Source organism: Canis aureus, chromosome 23, assembly GCF_053574225.1.
Source record: "Canis aureus isolate CA01 chromosome 23, VMU_Caureus_v.1.0, whole genome shotgun sequence".
NCBI lineage: Eukaryota > Metazoa > Chordata > Mammalia > Carnivora > Canidae > Canis > Canis aureus.
The window spans coordinates 19,052,730-19,071,369 of record NC_135633.1 but is presented as its reverse complement, the minus strand read 5'-3'; the positions used below and the strand labels follow the sequence as shown (position 1 = coordinate 19,071,369).

The following is an 18,640-nucleotide window of genomic DNA, read 5'->3' as shown; positions in this document are numbered from 1 at the left end:
TAAAGTCATAATAAGCCCGCAACTCACCTTATATCACTGCAGTTAAATCCTCCCATAAGCCGGCGCTGGTTACAATGACAATTACGGCCGGGCCAATCCGCAGGCAGGCCTGCGTGCGGACAGATTTAATATCGTTTGTAAATATGATTAGTGGGCTGTCATGTTATTGCAGGCTGCTATTTACATTTCTCTCCGGGGTTATACACTCCGCCAAATCAACATTAAGTAGTGGGCCTCTCTTTCCTCCTTAAATCATACATTCCCTCTGCCTGAGCCAATCCCGCTTAATGAAGAAAGGGAACCTGACGGCAGGCGCTGGGCAGATCGGAGCCTCGCCTCGGCATTTTTCTGAAGACAGATGGGCACCGGGAGCCCCCAGAAAGCTGCGCCCGAGACTCCAGTGGGTGTTCGGGCCCTGCCTGCTGAAGCCCCCTCCCCTCCCACCCACGGCCCCTGCCCCCTCCCTGCCTGCTCGCTTATGAAAAATGTTCAAATAATGAATGGTTGTTGTTTACAGAAGTAATTTCATGCTACATTTCCATTATTGCCTGGATTTGTTTAGCTCCGCACACTACCCCATTGCCTACGATGAACTTTTAAGGAAATATTGCTGGCGCTTCCCGCTCCGCCGTTCCGCTTCTAATGGAAGCCGCTTGCATTTGAGACATATTGTGACACTTCATAACTGTGTGCAAATAAGCATTCTTAAACTGCTAGGGTCAATTAATCATTGTTGCAGAGGCTGATCTGCTCCTGGGGCTCCGGAATCCACCCTACTGGGGAGGGAGGTGGGGTAGGGGGAGAGCTAAGTAGAGGGTGGAGGGTGCAAGGGGACAGGGGAGCACCAGGCGCCAGGGCTGGGCTTTCCAGATCATCCCTCGCTGGAGGTAATACAAGTGTGCTCCTCTCTCGTCTTCAGAATAGTTGAGTGTGGGCCTGTGGAGCAGAGTGAGGGATGGCTAGGGCGGGGGCTGCACGGAAGAACGGAATAAAACACGAATACCATATGCCTCCTGTGCCTTCTTAAAGAAGTCCTAGACAGGGCTTCGTCTTGAGATGGCCCCCATCCTGGTTACGTTTGCAAGCGTTTGCAAGCGTAATGTATTGAAGCGCTCTGCTGCTGCGGTGGCTGCAGGGGTGTCAGTCCCTGCGCGGAGAGCCCAGCCTGGCCGGTGGCTGTAGCCTTCGGGGTGTCTGTCCAGAGCATCCTCACTTCCTAGTGTTGCTCTGAACTGTTGGTGAGCTTGGAGGCAAGAATCAACTCTGGAGCACGAGGACTAAGATAGCCAAACTTTGTGAATTCTTCGTGAAAAAAAGATAAAATAGACTAGCTAAGAGTGTGGGGGACCTCTCTTCAAAGTAAGAGTCGGGATGTGTATTTTACTCCGAGCTCTTTGTTTCCTTCCTGAGTCTCTGTTGAATTGGAGCCGGGGAAGGGCCCGAGGCTGGCTAGGAGGAGCTGTATCCTTATGCAGAAGCACATTCCCAAGTTCAGGCTACATGTCTACACCTGCTGTGGTCTAGGCACTTCTGAGCGCTGTGGATCAGTCTCCTTCCTTCTCTGAGGAGATGATGCTGGAGGGTGATAAACACATCCCCCTCTTGGTGCATACCTGCAAATCCTTACAGACCCCATATGCCTGCACACCTGTCTGCATTTTCTTCTTCATTAATGACTCCTGCATGAAATAATTTTTCCTCCTAATGGCCTATAGTTGCCAAACTTTGTATATAACAGATATTTATTATTTTAATAAAAAGAGATAAAGATACAGGTTTTATTTTTTTTTTAATGTCAGGGGAGATTTGAGAACATTTGGGCAAGATTTTCATCCATAAGGGTTAAAATGATGAAGTGTTGGTGCTTCAATGGTCACATATTCCACCCTCTGAAAAATGTGGGTGATGAGTTAGGGTCGAGTGTGTGTGTGTGTGTGTGTGTGTGTATGTGTTTAAGAAGGGCAGGGGTGGAGCTAAGGGTGGCAGGCCTGGGGATGGCCCCCAGGTTCTGAGGCAGTGTGAAACAGACCATGGGTCCTAGAGCCATGTGCTCACCAAGCTTGTCATCCTGTACAGAGATTAGGGCTGGGACCATGGCCAGAGAACCGTCTCAGTCCCCAGCAGCACAGAGGAAGCGTGAGACATAATGAAAATGAGTCGCCCAGCACAGAAAGTGGAAAACGATATTGATTTTCCAGTGCTTGGTTGCTCAGGGGAGCTCAGCAGGTACAACCTCACAAGCTCATCTGCCACCCTGGAGGGCTCCGTGGCGCCCCCTGCCTTGCTTCTCCTCTCCACTCCACTCCACTCCACCAAAGCCCACTCCCCAACCCAGCCTCTGCAAACCCCATGAAGTCCTTGACCTCTGTCGCAGCCGTGTAGCTCAGAGTGGAAGGGCAGGTCATGGAGGGGCAGAGGAGGCCTCGGAGGGTACAGCTCTTGGCTCTGATGTGTGTGAGAAGTGAGACCACTGTCCACAGGCCAGGCTGTGGCCCCAGCTCTGGATCCCTACCACCCACCGCTACCAGCAGGCACTGGAGGAATCCAGAGCCATGATGAAGAAGAGCAAGCTACACCTGTGAGCATGAAGCAGGGAATGGAGGCAGAAACTCCAAAAAGTAGCCCTGGATGTAAGGCCAGGGCAGCCCCACAGAGCCTCACACCCCAGGAAGGGGCCACTGCCTGCAGAGCTGCTGTTATAAGAGGGGGCTTTGGCGTCAGCCAGGCCTGGCCTGGCATCCTGGCTCCTTCATTTGCCACTCTGTAAGTGTAAGCAAATTATTGAGCTTTCTCGAGACTCAGTAGCCCCATCTGCAGAACAGGGATAATAATCCTCTCCTCAAGGGAGGCGAGAATTGTGAGAGTACCACTGCAGAAAGCAGGTAAACCTGCAAGGAGGATGCTCTGGACAGACACCCCAAAGGCTACAGCCACCGAGCCCGGCTGGGCTGTCCGCACAGGGACTGGCAGCCCTGCAGCCACCGCAGCCTCCAGGTAAACGACTTAGCACTTGCTTGGCTACAGTGTGTGCTCCTTACTGTTAGCTACAATAACGATGATAACAACGAAAAAAAACAAGGACCTAAGGCAGCTGGGGTCCACATCTGTTCCCCATGCCCTCTGTTTTCATTTCATGGATGGTACCACCATCCCATTCTTGCCTGAGGCAGAAACCTTGAAGTCATTCTAGAATCTTCTCTTGCACCCCATAGTGACTTAGTTGTATAGTTCTGTACATTCCACTTTCCGAACATCCCTCTATTCTCACTGCCTCCTCTTCCTTCCAGGCACTGCAGTTTCTCTCCTGGACCATCACAGTGGCTCCAGATCGGCTTCCCCAGGTCCACTCTCTCCTGATCCACTGCCTTCGATACCTGCGTCTAAAGCATGGCAGGATGTCATCACACTCTTCAGTTGCTCCTCTGTGTTCTGTACCTGCCCGCACCCCCCCCCCCCCGCCCCGCGCCGGGAGTCCAGGGCATGACCCTTGGACTCTCCCCACTCTCTCCCCAGTGCCTGGAACAGAACAGGCTCACTGAACGATTGCTGAGTGAGTACATGGTATATACCAGTGGCCCTTCTACCCTCCTCCATCCCAAGGCTACTGGTTCTGAAGTCAACACTTTGGACCTGGACCCAACTGCAACATGTTAGAGGCATGAAGTGGTGGCCTATGGCAGGTGGGTGGACACTGAGGAATGGGCTAATGGGGGCAGAGCTGCAGAGGCTGAGGAAGAAGAAACAGTGGGCAGAGACAAGGCTGTGAAGAGCTTGGGATGTCTAGTAAGGATTGTGCACTTTACTTTGTCGGCCTTGGGGAAGCCCTTGAGGGTTTCAGGAAGTTAGAGGACATGATCTGATTTCTTAGAAAGGTTGCTTTGGAATGAAGGAATGTGGTGTGGAGACCGGAAAACCAGATAGGAACCGCCTGCCAATCGTTTACATAAGAATTGAGAGTGGCCAGCCAGGGTGGTGATGGTAGTGGAGAAGGGGACCAGGTTCAAGAGGCATTAAAGAGGTAATATGAGGGACACCTGGGTGGCTCAGTGGTTGGGCGGCTGCCTTTGGCTCAGGTCATGATCCTGGGGTCCTGGGATAGAGGCCTGTGTCTGGCTCCCTGCAGGGAGCCTGCTTCTCCCTCTGCCTATGTTTCTGCCTCTCTCTGTATGTCTTTCATGAATAAATAAAATCTTAATTTAAAAAAAGAGTTGAAATTAATAGCTTTGGTGACTGTTGAGTTTGAGGGAAGAGAAAAAGAGAAGTAGAGGACCTAGCAGGTTGCCAGGTTTCTGGAGAATTCCCAGGCCATTGTGTGATGGTAGTGCCATTCACCAGGATGCTAAATCCAGGAGGAAGGACAGTCTGGGCCAGGAGGGGTGGATGGGAGGAAAGTCTTGTCCTCCATTCTGAACACGGGACACCCAAGGGGAGATGTGTGGAATCTGCTGGCTGTGGGGGCCAGGAGCCTGCTTGGGGCAGGAGACAAAGATGCAGGGGCCGTGGTGTAAAATGCCACAGTGAAAGAAAGCACATCCTGGGCTGCAAGGAGGTATGTTCAGCAAGAGAAAGAGGACTGGTTCAAGGCCCTGGAGAGCACCAATATCCAGGGGGCCAGGGGAGGAAGGGGAGAAGGAGGGAAGTGAGGAGGGGTAGCTAGTGAGCTAGGGAGAAAGTAGAGGACTGTAGGTCCAGAGAAGACAGGAGTAAAAGGCTTCACAGAGGCTTGGCCAGTCCTGCGGCCCACAGAGACTAAGCAGGAAGAAGAGACGTTCAAGATGTCTTGGGAGGGAACCAGGGGGAAGGAAGGCTTGAATAAGATTTTTTTTGGCAACCACTGGGGAGACTTGAGTATATACAGTTACCTACAGGTTTAAACTTCTCTCCTGCCTCCTTTCCCAAACAATGTAAAGCAGTTGAGGAAAATGTGGTTGTATTTAGAGTCAGGGAAGAACACCTGAGTGGGGCTAGGCCTGCTTCTCCCATGATTCCCCACAGCACAGTTCACTCAGAAGAAGGGGCTGCCCTGAGGATGCCCCCTCAGCAGGGACTATGCAAGGGTCCCGGCCATGAGCTCAGAGCAAAATCAGGATTGGATGAGGTCGAGGTGGGGTCATGACATGTGGAGTCAGGGTGCGGTCACTGGGTGTGCAAGGTGAGGTCAGGATCAGAGGAAGACGAGGGGTGAGACTGGAGGGTCAGGCTACAGAGGTATCCAGTGCCTGAGATGCCAGTGGGAACTGGGTGTGGCAGGTGGGGTCAGGGTGGATGGGCCTCAGCCAGAGCAGGAGGGAGCGGCCACCCTGGGAGGTGACTGTGATGGGAGCTGCTCTACCCCTTGCCCCACCCCCATGTGTGTGCATAAGCGTGTGTGAGTGTGCACATGTGTGTGACACGTATGTGTGACACATGTGTGCATATTTTGGATAATGTTATGTTTTCTAAAACCACAGAATGGACGGGGTATTTAATCAGAAACTAGGTTCACATCCCTCAAAGATACAACCAGACATCCCATCCCATTTCCCGATTATTTCTCAAAGCCAAAGAACTCTGGAAGCAATGTAGAGAGGGAGGACCTCTGGTGCTTCATTGGCGGGAATGGGGCAGGGGAGTAATTGGTAAAAAGTGCTCCCTCCCCCGAGTCTGGAATGTTCTCACCCTGCAGCTCTAGTGCCCTGGCAGCTAACCTTACTGATTCCAAATTGTTCTCCTCCCACCTTTGTCAGCATCAGAGTGAATGGTACCATCTTGCCCCTCTCCCTCACACATGCCCAATCCATTCTATTCCTTCCTTCCCTCTCTTCCCCTACCTTCTTTAACTCAACAAATATTTATTTGGATCTGAATATACAAAGATGAACAGAACTCAGACAGTGACCTCTGGGGGTTGGTTATCCCTCAAAGCAGAGAGTCAGATGAAGAGAGGATCAGCCAGGCTGTCACTGAACATAATAGGTGCCCAATAAATATATACTGAATAAATGAGGGAACAAACTTAGTGAGTGTGATAATGGATTATAACGGAGTAAGGCACAGTGATAGGAAAGAAAAGAAAACTTTCCTCTTCCTGAGATCAGGGAAGACTTCGTGAGGCTGGTGAAAACCTGATGAACCTGCAAGATTTGAATAGGAGCTTACAGGTGGTGCCAGGGAAGGACACTGAGCAAATGTCAGAACAGACGGAGGATAAGCAAAAGGGAGCAGTCGAGTGTGTGATTGGCACAGCCGGGGCACAGGGCATGGGGAGCAGGAGGTGGCAGACATGCCAGGGGGAAGCTGGCTCTTGTCACAGAATGCAGGAAGCAATGCTTCCCCCTGAAGGTGAATGGGGGCTCCTCCAACAGTCTGGGGGGAAATGACCAGGCAGATCCTGGTGAAAAGGAGCCATTTGGGTGCAGATCCGTGGGACCCAGTAGTCGAACAGAGGGCTGTGCCTGGGTGCAGTGGCCCATGCTCAGAAGGGCCCCGAGCTTACTTTTTTTTTTTTTTTTTTCCGAGCTTACGGTTTAATGCTCCATTGTTACTTTCTAGAAATTCTTAGAATTTTATCTTGGAATTTGCATTTTGTAGGTGAAGCCCAAGGGGACAATGGAGCATGTGCCAAGGGTTGGAGCACAGTCCTATTTCCAAACTTCCTGGGGCTCCTGCTCCTACTCCTACTGCCCTGCTCATGGCCCCTTGCTGCCTCCCTCCACTCCAGGGGCAGAGGGGGATCCTCATTCTGCATGGGCCCTCACCACAGCAGGGGTCTGGATACAGACCTGGGGAAGGCCAGGGACACACCCCACAGCTTCTTGGGCAGGGCAAGGCTGCAGCCATCCCTGCCCACCCTGGTTTGCCAGGGTCAAGAAGAGGCCTATAGTCCGCTCCATCGGGGCCTCTCACCCAGCCTCCATGCAGGGACAGGTTCTCAGCCTAAACATGCCCTCCCTGCGTTGTCACGTGGCAAAGGGCCTTTTCAGTTTGTGCAGGGATAACAGATGAGGCACGTGGGGTATAAAACAAGGCAGGCCCTTTCCTGACCATCCCACCATTTGTTCTGGCTTTATCTTCCTGGTGTGGCCGCCATGGGATGATCAAAAGACAAGATGTATCATTGCTACTTATTGCAGGTTTCAGGGGGGTTCTTTATAACTCCGTTTCTGTGGATTTGTTTGTTGACAAAGACAACTGAGCCTGCCCATGGCTTAGGTTGCTATAAGGATCTTCACCAAGGTACCCCTAGGAATTAAGAGTTGGGGCTTTGGCTCTGCTGCTTACCCCTTTTGGAAATGTGGACAAGTTACTTTTCCTCCCTGAACTTCAGATCCCTCATCTGTAAAAGGAGGACAGGAATATACCAACTTCATGGTACCATTGTGAGGATTAAATGGGATAAATCCAAAAAATTGCTGAATAGAGTGTTTGACATTAAACGGGCTATTAAACAATCAGAATAATAGTCTTACTATGATAAGAATAACGGACACTTGTATTGCACTTACTGTGTGCCAGGCACCACCTCAGGGCTTTACGCCTATCAGCTCAGTTCTCAGCACAACTTTGTAAGTCAGGTCCATTTTACAGTTGAAGAAACTGAGGCACAGAGAGATTAGAACTTGTCCCAAATCACACAGCTGGTGGAAGAAGCAGGCTTACAACCCCTGGTCCTCAACTGCAGGCTCCAGGGTCTGTGTTCATAGCCTCATAGCCACAGTGCTACTCAAGGCCTTGTTTGTTTAAATAAGTGCTCAATAAGATGATAGTTGCTATTTTTCTATTTCTTACAAGCATTTTTCCTCACACACAGGCATAGGCTCCTATCCTTATCAACATCACACACACACAGATGAGAACTTACCTGCTGGGGCAGTGGAAAATCGGGGCCCCAGGATCATTCCAGAAGGTCACTTTTGGGGAGCATGGATGGACCCTGTAGGGAAATCAGGACAGACAGAGCCAGACCAATGCAGCCGGAGGATGCCCGCCGCCTCCCACCAGGCCAACCAAGGGCATGAACAGGAGCCAGAAAACAGAGGCTGGGGCCGGGCTCTCAGCCAAGCCCACTGAACATATTGAGTGGTATCACGTGAGTTCTGGCTCGGGCAGCCGGGTCTCCCATCCATGAGAAGTGGGTTTCCTAGTTCCAGGAAGACAAGAACAACCTAAGCCTGCATTACTCTGTGCTGTGATTCAGGGCAAAAGCACTGAGTATGGGCCCTGCAGAGGTAGTAAGAAAAGGAGGTGTCCCTGTGTCTCTTTGTGTCCCCACCAAGTGGTCCTCTGGCCCTGCTTTTATACCTCTGGACATAGGGGGAATTCACTGCCTCCTGAGATGAGCTCACCTGCCTGCCTCTAGCTCCCCCCTCTCTGAGCCTAACTGGGGTCCTTCTGTGACACACTGGGAGCTCAAGGACTCCACTGTCGGAGATTGAGCTCACTCCAGGCCAAGACCCTTGCTTGTTGCATCTGCTCAGACCACCTCAGGTCATTCCTACAGTAACCAGGCCTGGGATGGTCCCGAGACGCTGGTCTGTTTGTGTCAGTAAGAGTCAATTTGTTAAATATTCAGGAATTTTGCAAGTCTCTCGCTAAACTATTGGTAGCTTAAAGTCTGCCACAGTGGAAATATTTACATCAAGGAAATTGGTAAATCCTACAAATTAAGGCCTGTTTTCCCCCTGGAGAGTCAATTTACTAGCACACCCTGACATGGAGAGCCGGGATTCTCAGAGGCCAGAGGATTCCTGGCGTGTGTGTGTGTGTGTGTGTGTGTGTGTGTGTAAATATGAGCATGTATGTACATATATGCATGCATGTTGCACTTGTGGGTGCCCTTGTATGTGTCTGTAGAAACATGCATGTGTAGGCATGAGATGCATGTTGGCGTGGCCCTCTGTGTTTCCCTGGTAGTGCGTTCTCTGACAACCAAAGCTACCCATGGAACTAGAGTTTCCCATGGTAGGAAAAATGTCCCCCAGAGGTCTCAGAAGAGGCTCAGAACGTGACCATGCAGGCTCTTCCACCCAACCCCAGGGGCCTCAGGCCCACCTGCATTACAGCAAAGGGCTAATAAGCCCATTGGTGACCCCACAATCCCTGCAGCGGGTCGGCAGCCACTGGCTAGCTCTGTTCACACACTGCGTTCTGATTCATTTGGTGGTTCTTTTTTGTTTTAACACTCCCAGAAAACAAAGTTCGGTGACTTTGAAAACTCTTAAGTGTGAAGTAGTTAAAACAGCAACAACAATAACAAATTACCTGCGGTTAGTAAAGAGATCATCTTCAGCTTTTGGTGTCAAATACTGTTCACACCAAATCCAGAGGAGACCGGTTAGAGGGCAGAGCCGGAGGGGGCTGGTTACTAAGGCAACTCCAAACTGAGGGAAAAGGCAGGCTGCGGAAACAGGCGGTGGCTGAGCTGGGCTAGGCACTTGTGGAAGGAGTCGAAACTTCTCTCAATCGCCAGAGGTCATCAGCCCAGACAGATGGGCGTGCACCCAAAATGAGAGGACAGACCACTAAGTGATACTGTCACTTTCCCCGTGTTGGCCATGCACCCGGGGTGCTCAGTAAGTGGTGTGTTTTTTCCTTTTATTTAGGGTCTTTCTTTCTTTCTTTCTTTCTTTCTTTCTTTCTTTCTTTCTTTCTTTCTTTCTTTCTTTCTTTCTTTCTTCTTTCTTTCTTCTTTCTTTCTTTCTTTCTTTCTTTCTTTCTTTCTTTCTTTCTTTCTTTCTTTCTTCCTTCCTTCCTTCTTTCCTTTTCTTTCCTTTCCTTTCCTTTTTTCTTTTCTTTTCTTTTCTTTTCTTTTCTTTTCTTTTCTTTTCTTTCTTCTCTCTCTCTCTCTCTCTCTCTCCTTCCTCCTACCCTTTTTTTCTAGGTAAGCACTAGAGATGTCTGCATAACCCCCTCTGGACACTGGTTAGAGACTAGGATGTGAAGATAATGATCCAGGCTCTTCCTCTCATCTTCCGTGAAGGTCTGAGAGGGAAGCACTTTGTTGCCACGTCCCTGAAGGGAGGAAGCCAGGGCAGAAGGCCTCTGCCTGCACCGGAGGTGCCAGGGTAAGGACCTCAGGACTCACTCACTCTAGTTGTAACTGGTCCCTGCTCCTGGGGAGCTCTCAGAGGCCTGGATGGTAAACTTTCTGAGTAAAAGAGAGAGACTGCAGTTCACCGCTGGCTGGACAGGCCCTCCTGGCCACAGCGGCTGACGTCAGCAGCACCTGGAGGGGACTTGGTTCTGCCCCCAGTCCTGACCATCCCAAGCACGATAGCTACATTCAGCTGGCTGCACCCACTAAGGGGGATCCCCCCAAAGGAGCACCGAAGGAACCACAGACTAGAGGCTCAGCTTCCTGGTGCCTGGTTGGCTGCCCTCTGGTGGCATTCTAGGGGCTCCCTGGAGATGACTCAGAATGGGGGGGGGGGCGGGGAGTGGCAAATGAAGATATTTAAGCCAAGCTCTGTTGTTATCTGCTTTGCATAATAGGCTTGTTTGTACAAAAGACTGAAGAAAAGGGTTCAGTTACTTTTTAAGAATTGCAAATCATTGCTTGGGAGCAGTCATTTCATTGGGTAGGTTGGTGAATAACCCTGAGGGGATTCCACATGGTGGGTGGGGCAGGGAGTTGCATGTATTTTGTGAAAGATTCTTCGGGTTCTGATTTGCTCTGCCTGAGAGCAGTAGTGCCTAGTGGGTGGGTCAGAGAAGGCCTAGCCAGGCAGACGCCATAGACGGGATGAATCATGTCCTTTCTGTGTCCCTCCTCTAACCGGACATGGGCCCAGAGGCCTGCCTATCCTGTGTTTACCTGCGGTGCTGTCTTGGTGGCCTGGGCCAGGCCTTCCTGTGATCACAGCCTCAGTATGTTGTGCCAGGGAGAGGTGTTTGCACACCTGCCACACCCCAGCCCCAGTGCCTTCAGGTGCCTCCAAGAAGCTGCAAGAGAGAAAAGGAGGCCCCCTTCACCCAAGGGGACAGGGAGTCTTCTCAGCATCACCTGAAGCATGGAGATTCCTCTGACAGAACAAGGGAAGAAGGGTGCCTCTGGAGAGGGTTCCCCAGCTTCCTCCAACTGTCCTCTCAGTGCTTCAGGAGTTGGAACCTAATGAAAGGGGCTCCCTGAGAGAAAGGCAGGAGGCTGTGTCTCAGGTCGGTCCCACACCTGGAACTGGTACCCTGAGGGGTGAGGGGTGAAGGCCCTAGTCCCAGGACTGTCCTCCCTTCCCAGGGCTTCCGAGCTTTACCTGCCCCTCCCCACAGGCACACCCTGCTCCCTGGGCACGTCCTTCCACTTTCCCCGCTGGGCTCCCAGGATGGGCCCATGATCTTCTCCCCTCCACCCTGCACCCCTTCCATGGACAGACCAGCTCCCTCCTGGCCTGGAACTAGGGTTCCTCCCCTGTTCCCCACCAGCTATCTCAGATGAGCCTGTGCCCAAAGCCCGCATCCTCTAGGGGGCGACAGAGAGACTCCGGGCTAAGCAGCCGCAGGGCCTTGTACTCCATGCATTTCCACCCTGACATGCTGGGTGCCCTGGGACAGTCCCTTGCCCTCTCTGGGCCTCCATTTCTCCACTCGCTTTTTGGGGAGATGACTCCCGGTCAGACATACTGCTGTGGCTGAGCTGCTGTAGAGAACCAAGGAGGAGGTAGAGAAGTGAGTGGACAAGCTGCCAGGAAGGAGTGCTGGAGGCTAAGGGGCGGGATGAGGGGTGCACCAGCTGTGTGCCTAGGGTAAGGGTGCATGGCTCCGAACCCCTCCACCTCCAGGACAGCAGACCAGCAACTACAGACAGGCCAGGGGAGCGTGGTGGTGGAGCAGGGTGGTCAGGGACCTACTCCAGGCCCTGTACCTAAGAACAGAGAGCATTGCGTGCCTGGAGGGGCCCTGCGTGCCCTCCAATCGCCTCTCCCTCCGCCACTTCTGGGCTCTCTCAGTTCTGTCTGACTTCAGGACTAATAGATTTGGGATTTCTCTTTGTAAAGACGAATCTAAGCCCAGCATATGGGGCGGGGAGGTTCCTCAGCCCACCCAGATGCCCAGAATCCTACAGCCTGCTTCCCCGGGGAGGACTGGAGTTGGGCTTAGGGGACGTGGTTGGCCCTGCCCAGGAGGGCCGGGAAGTCAAGGAGACTGGAGAGGCCTGGGCCCGGCTCTGGCCTCTGCCAAACTGCACCGGTGAGGCCCAGAGGGGTTTATTTGGATTTTTTAATTATCATTTTTACTTTTTTTCTCCTCATGAAAAAGTTTTAATATACACAGTAAATTAAGCCCAGAAAAAGGGAGGGGGGCACATTTCATCTTTAATCTATTTACTTCTGAATATTTAACATACAATTCTGGCACCAATCACCAAATTTAACTGGAAAATTACTCACTAATCTGTTTGCTTATTTGGAATAATTGGGTCGGCTGCCAGCGCGAGGATTTCCCCCCCTGTTTAATATCTCAGTTAGTAGTCCAATTTCAGCTTGGCGGCATAATTACTCTGACAGAGCTGTAGCCACGGGGCCTGGGAGTGGGGCTGCTTTTAAACCGTAAATTATGAAGGATTAGCATTTATGAATTTTAAATCAGGGCTGGGGTAGGAGACACTAAAGCTGCTTAACGCTGGGGAACAGCAGCCTCCACTCAGCAGCAGAAGCCGTAACCCTTCCGCTCCCAGGACGTGGGAACCTGGGACACAGGGACGGTGACCCAGGAGACACAAAGGCCAGGGGGCAGGGGAGCTGAAACAGTGCTGGAGCCCGGGGTTTAGAGGGCCTGGGAGGGAGGACAGCAGGGGGCTTTGGCCTCCTCCCCTTGTCTGGCCGCAAGGCCCAGCCTCCCTCTGATTAGCAAGAGTTCAACTCCCATCGCCCCAGAGGCGGCGTGGAGCAAGGACCTAGGAGCTGAGGTCCGTCCCTGCAGCCCTTGCCTGCTCTCAGGCCAGCACCCTGGGCCGGAAGCATGTGAACGTGCTCAAGAATCCCCATGTGGCCCTGAGCCAGTCCGACCCAGAGCTCCCTGGCTCTCCGTGACTTCCTGTGCCACTGAGCTGCAGAATGGCCCGCACCACTCCCCCAGGTCCGACACTCTTTGTTCTTGCCTTCCTTGCCTTCCTTCCCCCTCTTCCTCCATCCACATCCCAGTCCCCTCTCTCAAATGGGGTGGCCAAGGACCCAGCTTGGAAACCACATGGACCTGGGTTTGAAACCCAGGTATGCTCTTTGTGAGCTGTGTGACCACAGGCAAATTACTTAACCTTTCTGAGTATCTCCGCTAAATGAAGACAGCAATTCCTACCTCGTTAGGGCTGCCAGACTTTGGTCAGATACCATGGGTGAAGTGCCAGTCAAGGTGACTGGCACCTGGCAGGTGTATTGGGTCAGCTCCATGCTCTTTGGGGTCTCCCCAAACCTGAGTCCACGCCCTGCATTCACTGCCCATTCCCTGTGCCATATCCCTCATAGCACAGGGAAATCTCAGCCTCTGGCCATTCAGCCTGGCTTTATGGTGGGTGCCAGGGGTGGGTCTCAGGCTTCTGCTGGCCCAGGCACTGGTGGCCACTAGGGCAGCGACTCTGGAGCTGGGTTGGCTGTGTCCAAACTCTCACACTGTCATTCACTAGCCGAGTGATCTTGAACAAGTTATTTAGCCTCTCCATGCCTCAGTTTCCCAATCTGCAAAAATGGGAATAACAGCAATAGAATTTTATCATTGTGCTGTGAATAAGGTTTTGTGTGTTAATTAATGTACCATGTTCAGAAACACACCTACGCACGGTGGGCGTTAGTGGTGGACATTATTTTTATCTGTCGTCCTTACAAGGAAGGGGACTGATGCCCTTTCTGTGGAATCTGCGTGTTGTAAGGCTGCAGATCAACTTTCCTGGGCTTGAGGGATTTCCAGGTTGCCCACAAAAATAGGAGGAAAAGAGGCAGGATCTGCGTGGGCAGAAGAAGGCCACCTAGAACCTCCCTGAGGACTATCTGGACTCCATCACTCTGATTGGGAGCAAGCCGTCCTGACAGTGATCAGACTTCTACTTGTCCCATCTGTGGGCCATGGGGCCTTCCTGTGACCTGCAGCTCTGGAAGGGCTCCTGAGGCACCTGAAGGGGCAGATCCCTGGGGACCAGGCCAGCCATGCAGGCAGCAGAGACGCGAGGAACAGGAGAGAGGGCACAGGGACACAGCAGCCCAGAGAGCCCCTCTGTGTGGGCCAGCCCTCCTTCCCAGGCCGGCCAAGATCCGTGTCCTCCACTGTCCCTAGATCTGAGCTAGACCAGAAGGGTGGGTGGCCAGGGAGGGGTGGGGGCCCCTCCAGGCATCCCGGGATGCGAGGCGAGCCCAGATGCCTCACTCTATGCCTCCAGAACTATGGCTCTGAGCCCACCTTCCCCACAGCCCTCAGCCAGACTCAATAGCACGGACTTTGGCCGTCATGTACATAGGTGACAAGCTGCATAATGGGAGTCCTCTGGCTCTTCACCTCCCCTTTCTGGACCTCATTTTGCACTTCTGAAAGACGAGCAGAAGGGTCTAGGGGCCTGTGATTCAAGTTCATGGCTTGTTATCTCAGCAAATGGACATAGCATGTCACTCACCTGTTCTCTGCAGAGGAGGTCCCACAGCCCGCTCACAGGTCCAGGCTGAGCACAGTTTGGCTTGTGACATGCTGGATGGACTGGCTGCGACACCATCCATGACCTCAGGCTTAATGACAGACCAAGCATTGTTGCAGCCCACCTGGGGCTCCACAGGCCGTCACACGTATTAATGCTCTTTTAAAAAATGGCCTGCATGATAATTTTGCTTCAGCAAATAAATCCTTAAGGATTCCCCCTTTTACCTCCATGTACCCCACACCATCACCTCCAGCCACCTGGCCTTTAAGGGCCAATATCTACTGGCCTAGAGAAGGGGAAGGGGGCTTCTGGAAGTCCAGACAGACATCAGGCTAGATTCCCAGGGGCCCCCCCAAGATTCCCGGCCCGCTGGTCTGCAACCACGCTGGGATGCCTGATGGATGGGAAGTGCCCGGCTTGTCGAGTCCTTGCTGAGCTTTGTGATAACTCATTATATTTCTTTCTTTACAAATTGCCCCATTAGCACTCCCGAATTGAGCAGAATCATAAAGCCAGGAGCATCTCAGCCTGAGCTGAGCCTGGGCCATGAATTACCTGTTGGCTGGAAGGCCTGCATTTTGGGGAGGAAGCCGGGAGCTGCTGGCTTGGAGCAGGCCCTACATCCTGCAAGAGAAGTGGGTTTGTTTTCTTTAAACTCAAGAGAATAAAAGAGTTCTAACCAAGTCCCACTGGATTTAAATAGCAAGATCTGCCTCACTCTTCATTGGCTTTCAAGCTGGGGGCTCTGATCCCTGTTTGAGGGGTTAAACTCTAACCCCATTAAGCCATTTATGGAAAGCTGACCACCAGGGAGGGAGGCGGCCCCTCTTCCTGCAGCCTCCCTAAAGCCCGCAGCTTCTGAAATTGCTTGTCACTCTCAGTCAGAGGATTCTAAACAAGTAGGCGCTAATCCCCTCTGTTAAGGAGATACTTATTTTGTCTGAAAAACTTCAAAGAGCCCATGACAGACACTCAAAATCAAAATTAGCATTCCAATGAGGATTTAAAAAATAATAATTCTTACAGTTCTGCTGAGGAGAGAGGGGAAGTGACTGGCCAGGGGGCTGGGGGAGGAGGGGCAGCGCCTTTCATCTGCCCACCCTGAGGGGCTCTGGGGATCTGCCCCCACTGGCTGAGACGCTGACCTCCCTCCTCCACGAAGAGGCCAAGGCTGGACCTTAGCCTGAACCCTCCAGGGTAGACAGGAAGTGGCAGCTGCCCCCAGGGACCGCACAGAGGAGAAGCCCAAGGCTTAGGGAGAGGATATGGTGTCCCAGGCCATCAGTTTCTGAGCTGCTGCTGAAGCCAGCCATTTGGTCCAGGGACACCTCGGGGCTGCCCGCCTGAAGGCCACAATGATGTTCTCTGCTCACAGGACCTGCAGGAGTACAGAGAGGCTGCCAAGTGTCCTGGGGCAGCTCAGTGGGGCAGTAGGACGCGGAGCCCACAGCCTTGCCAACACACCTGCCCACATGGTGGCTGAAGCCATGCAGGATCCCAGCGCTCCCAGCAACCTCCCTTCTGGAACCCAGTGAGCCTCCTCTCACCTCCAGGCCTGACCTCTTGCTTTGCTGGGCCATTTTCCCCCAGCTCAGCCTCATGCTGTCCTGCCCCAGCAGTCCAGGAAGATTCTTTAGTCCTCTCGCACCTGACATTTGGGCATTTTCATCTCTCAAGAGACCTTTCTATTCCAGATTCCAAATTCCCAGGCCAAGGAGAGTCCTCATCTCCAGACAGGGCACCGCTCTCTCCCAGTCTCTGTAGCCTCTTCCTGTTTGAAGTCCCCCAGTGGCTCCCTTGGTTTCTGGGCCCAATCCCCCACTTGCTCTATTGGCTCCAGCTTCCCAGAAAGCAGGGGTGGGGTGGGGGTGGGGGGTAGGGGATGAGGGGGGCAATGACCTTTCCCCTCTTACTCACCTTCTCACCTTGTTTGGTGTGGCTCTCTGCAGGGAGGATCTCACACTTGAAGAGGGTTAGTGGGGGTCACAGGGTAGGTCATGGGAGTTCCCAGAAGCCCTCAATTCCTCTCCTCCCCTGCTGCACTACAGGCTGCTTTTCTGAGTCTCCCTCCTGAGCTCTGTCTTCATCCACCTAGTCCCCAGCAGCCCCTCCGCCCTGCTCCAGGGCTGATCCGGAACCACATTCTGCCCATTAGCTCACAGTCCCCCTCAGTATGTAGGCTTGCTCTGTGCCTGACACCACATGGGTACTGACACCCAGGGGCCAGATGCTGCTCTCAGGATGCTTCCAGCCAGATGAGAGGTCAAGCAGCAGGGCAGATCCATCAAAGTGTAAACGGTGTGAGCATTTGACAGGGAAGTCATAGAGTCCATCTGGAGACTTTCTGAGCAGCTAGGTGCCAGTAAGCTTCAGTAGGAAGTCTCCAGGGGATGGAAAGAACAGAGCCATCCAGAAGATAAAGCAGTGGGCAAGTGCAGGGAGGCCAGAGAAGCCTGGGAATGAGAGACTCTCAGTTCAACCAACTGGAGCACCCCTTTCCGATCCCTAGCCCAGGTCCCCAGGCCCTCAATGAAGAGAGGGAGAGCTAACTTCTTCTCAGCTGGTTCTCTGCATCGTGAAGACACACTGAGAAGTTGGCAGTCTAACTCCTGAAGGAAGGCTCTCCCCGAACCCAACCATGCTGGCACCATGATCTTGAACTTCCAGCCTCCAGAACTGTAAGAAATAAATTTCTAATTTCTATTGCTTATGAGCCACCTAGCCTATGACACTCTATGGTAGCAGCCCAAACTGACTGAGACAGACTTAATTGGGGTCAAATGCAAACCAAACTTCAGGATGAAGTCCCCTGAATCCAGCCGCTGGCTGTCCCACAGCCTTACTGGGTCCTGGGGGTGCAGGCTGGGGCTGGGCCTGGGATCATGTGCTGGGTCCACTGGTAACCTCCCCATGCATGGCCTTAATGGGGAGGTCAGGATGGCCCCTACTGGCTCTGCCCTCTCATCCTGTCAACCATGCAAGAAGTTCAAGTGAAGACAGCAGAGCGGCAGATATTTCTGGCACCTGACGTGTGCCAGGAGCCATGCTGTGCATGGCGGGGAAGGGCGGTCTTTACCTGGAGGAGCTCACTGTCAGGATGTGACAAGGACAGCACAGTGTGGCAAGGCCTATAAGAGAGGAGCATATGGCACTGGGGAGCCATGGAGGACAGGGATTCACGGGGAGAAGGGAGAGGTGATACTTGAGTTGGAGCAGAAATCTGCTCAGAGGCCTCTTTCTGCAGCTGGGACCCACCCAGCTTCTTAAAACCCCAGGACCCCAGCTATCCCTGAACGGTGAGCAGCTCAGTGGGGGGAGCCCACTAAGGAAGCACAAAGTGGGTGGCCCAGCCCTGCCCACAGCCCGTCGCCGTGGAGGCCGCTGCTGCGTCCTCCTCAGCAGAGCCCCAAGGAGCCTCGCCTCGGTTCCCTCATTCCTTTGGGCATTCCTGGACTTCCTGGGGATGAACTGAGTCTGCCTGTGGGCCACGCTTGGGCAGGAGAGGCAGCCTGAGCCCTGCCTGCCGGAAGCCGGGGAGCCACAGCCCGAGGTGGGAGCTGGCCTGCCTCCCAGGCCAAGGTTGAGTTAGTTGTAGCTCTTAGGGCCTGTGGGGCCTGCACTCTGCAGCCAGGGTTTATCTGCCTCTTGCCCCCACCTGGCCACTAAGCCCGATGCTGGTAATGAGCATCTCCTGCACCACCGTGGCTCAGAGGAGGCCTCCTGGCAGCCCAGCCTTGTTCTCATTGTCCTGCTCCAGCCCAAATGCACCAGGCCCAGGCCTCAATCATGATCAATGGGCCGAGGATGTGCTGACAAGGCACTTTCATCTTTTCTCAAGGCCGGTGTTTGAACTCCTCCGAGCAAGCGGCCTTCCCAAACGGGCCTGTCTTCTAAGAAGGCGGCCAATCTCCTTTCCCTTGCTTCCTAAGCAGGCTGATCCTGAGAGTTATTGAGGCACAAAAAAGGAGACGTTCAAAGGCAAATCTAAATTACCGTCCTCTTCAAACTGGGGAAAAGTCTTATTAAGTCACCTGCGTGTGAATCCCG

General features: G+C 52.9%; 3 long non-coding RNA genes across 3 annotated transcripts in view; 2 read left to right on the top strand and 1 right to left on the bottom strand.

Moving 5' to 3' along the window:
• LOC144294722 (uncharacterized) overlaps nt 1-3,456 on the top strand; it is a 51,405-nt gene extending 47,949 nt beyond the window's left edge. The window contains exon 3 of the long non-coding RNA XR_013362110.1: nt 3,288-3,456. This is a non-coding gene — a long non-coding RNA (uncharacterized LOC144294722). The remainder of the gene's footprint in view (nt 1-3,287) is intronic.
• Nucleotides 1,676-15,324, bottom strand: LOC144294723 (uncharacterized). The gene is made up of 5 exons (XR_013362111.1): nt 15,149-15,324; nt 14,573-14,681; nt 10,793-10,920; nt 7,841-7,912; nt 1,676-3,380 (listed from the first exon to the last, which is right to left on the bottom strand). It is a non-coding gene; the product is annotated as an uncharacterized LOC144294723 (long non-coding RNA).
• Nucleotides 15,325-15,721: 397 nt separating this feature from the next.
• On the top strand, nt 15,722-17,306 carry LOC144295269 (uncharacterized). Its single transcript, XR_013362601.1, has 2 exons — nt 15,722-16,124; nt 17,103-17,306. It is a non-coding gene; the product is annotated as an uncharacterized LOC144295269 (long non-coding RNA).
• The last annotated feature ends 1,334 nt before the right edge of the window (nt 17,307-18,640 follow it).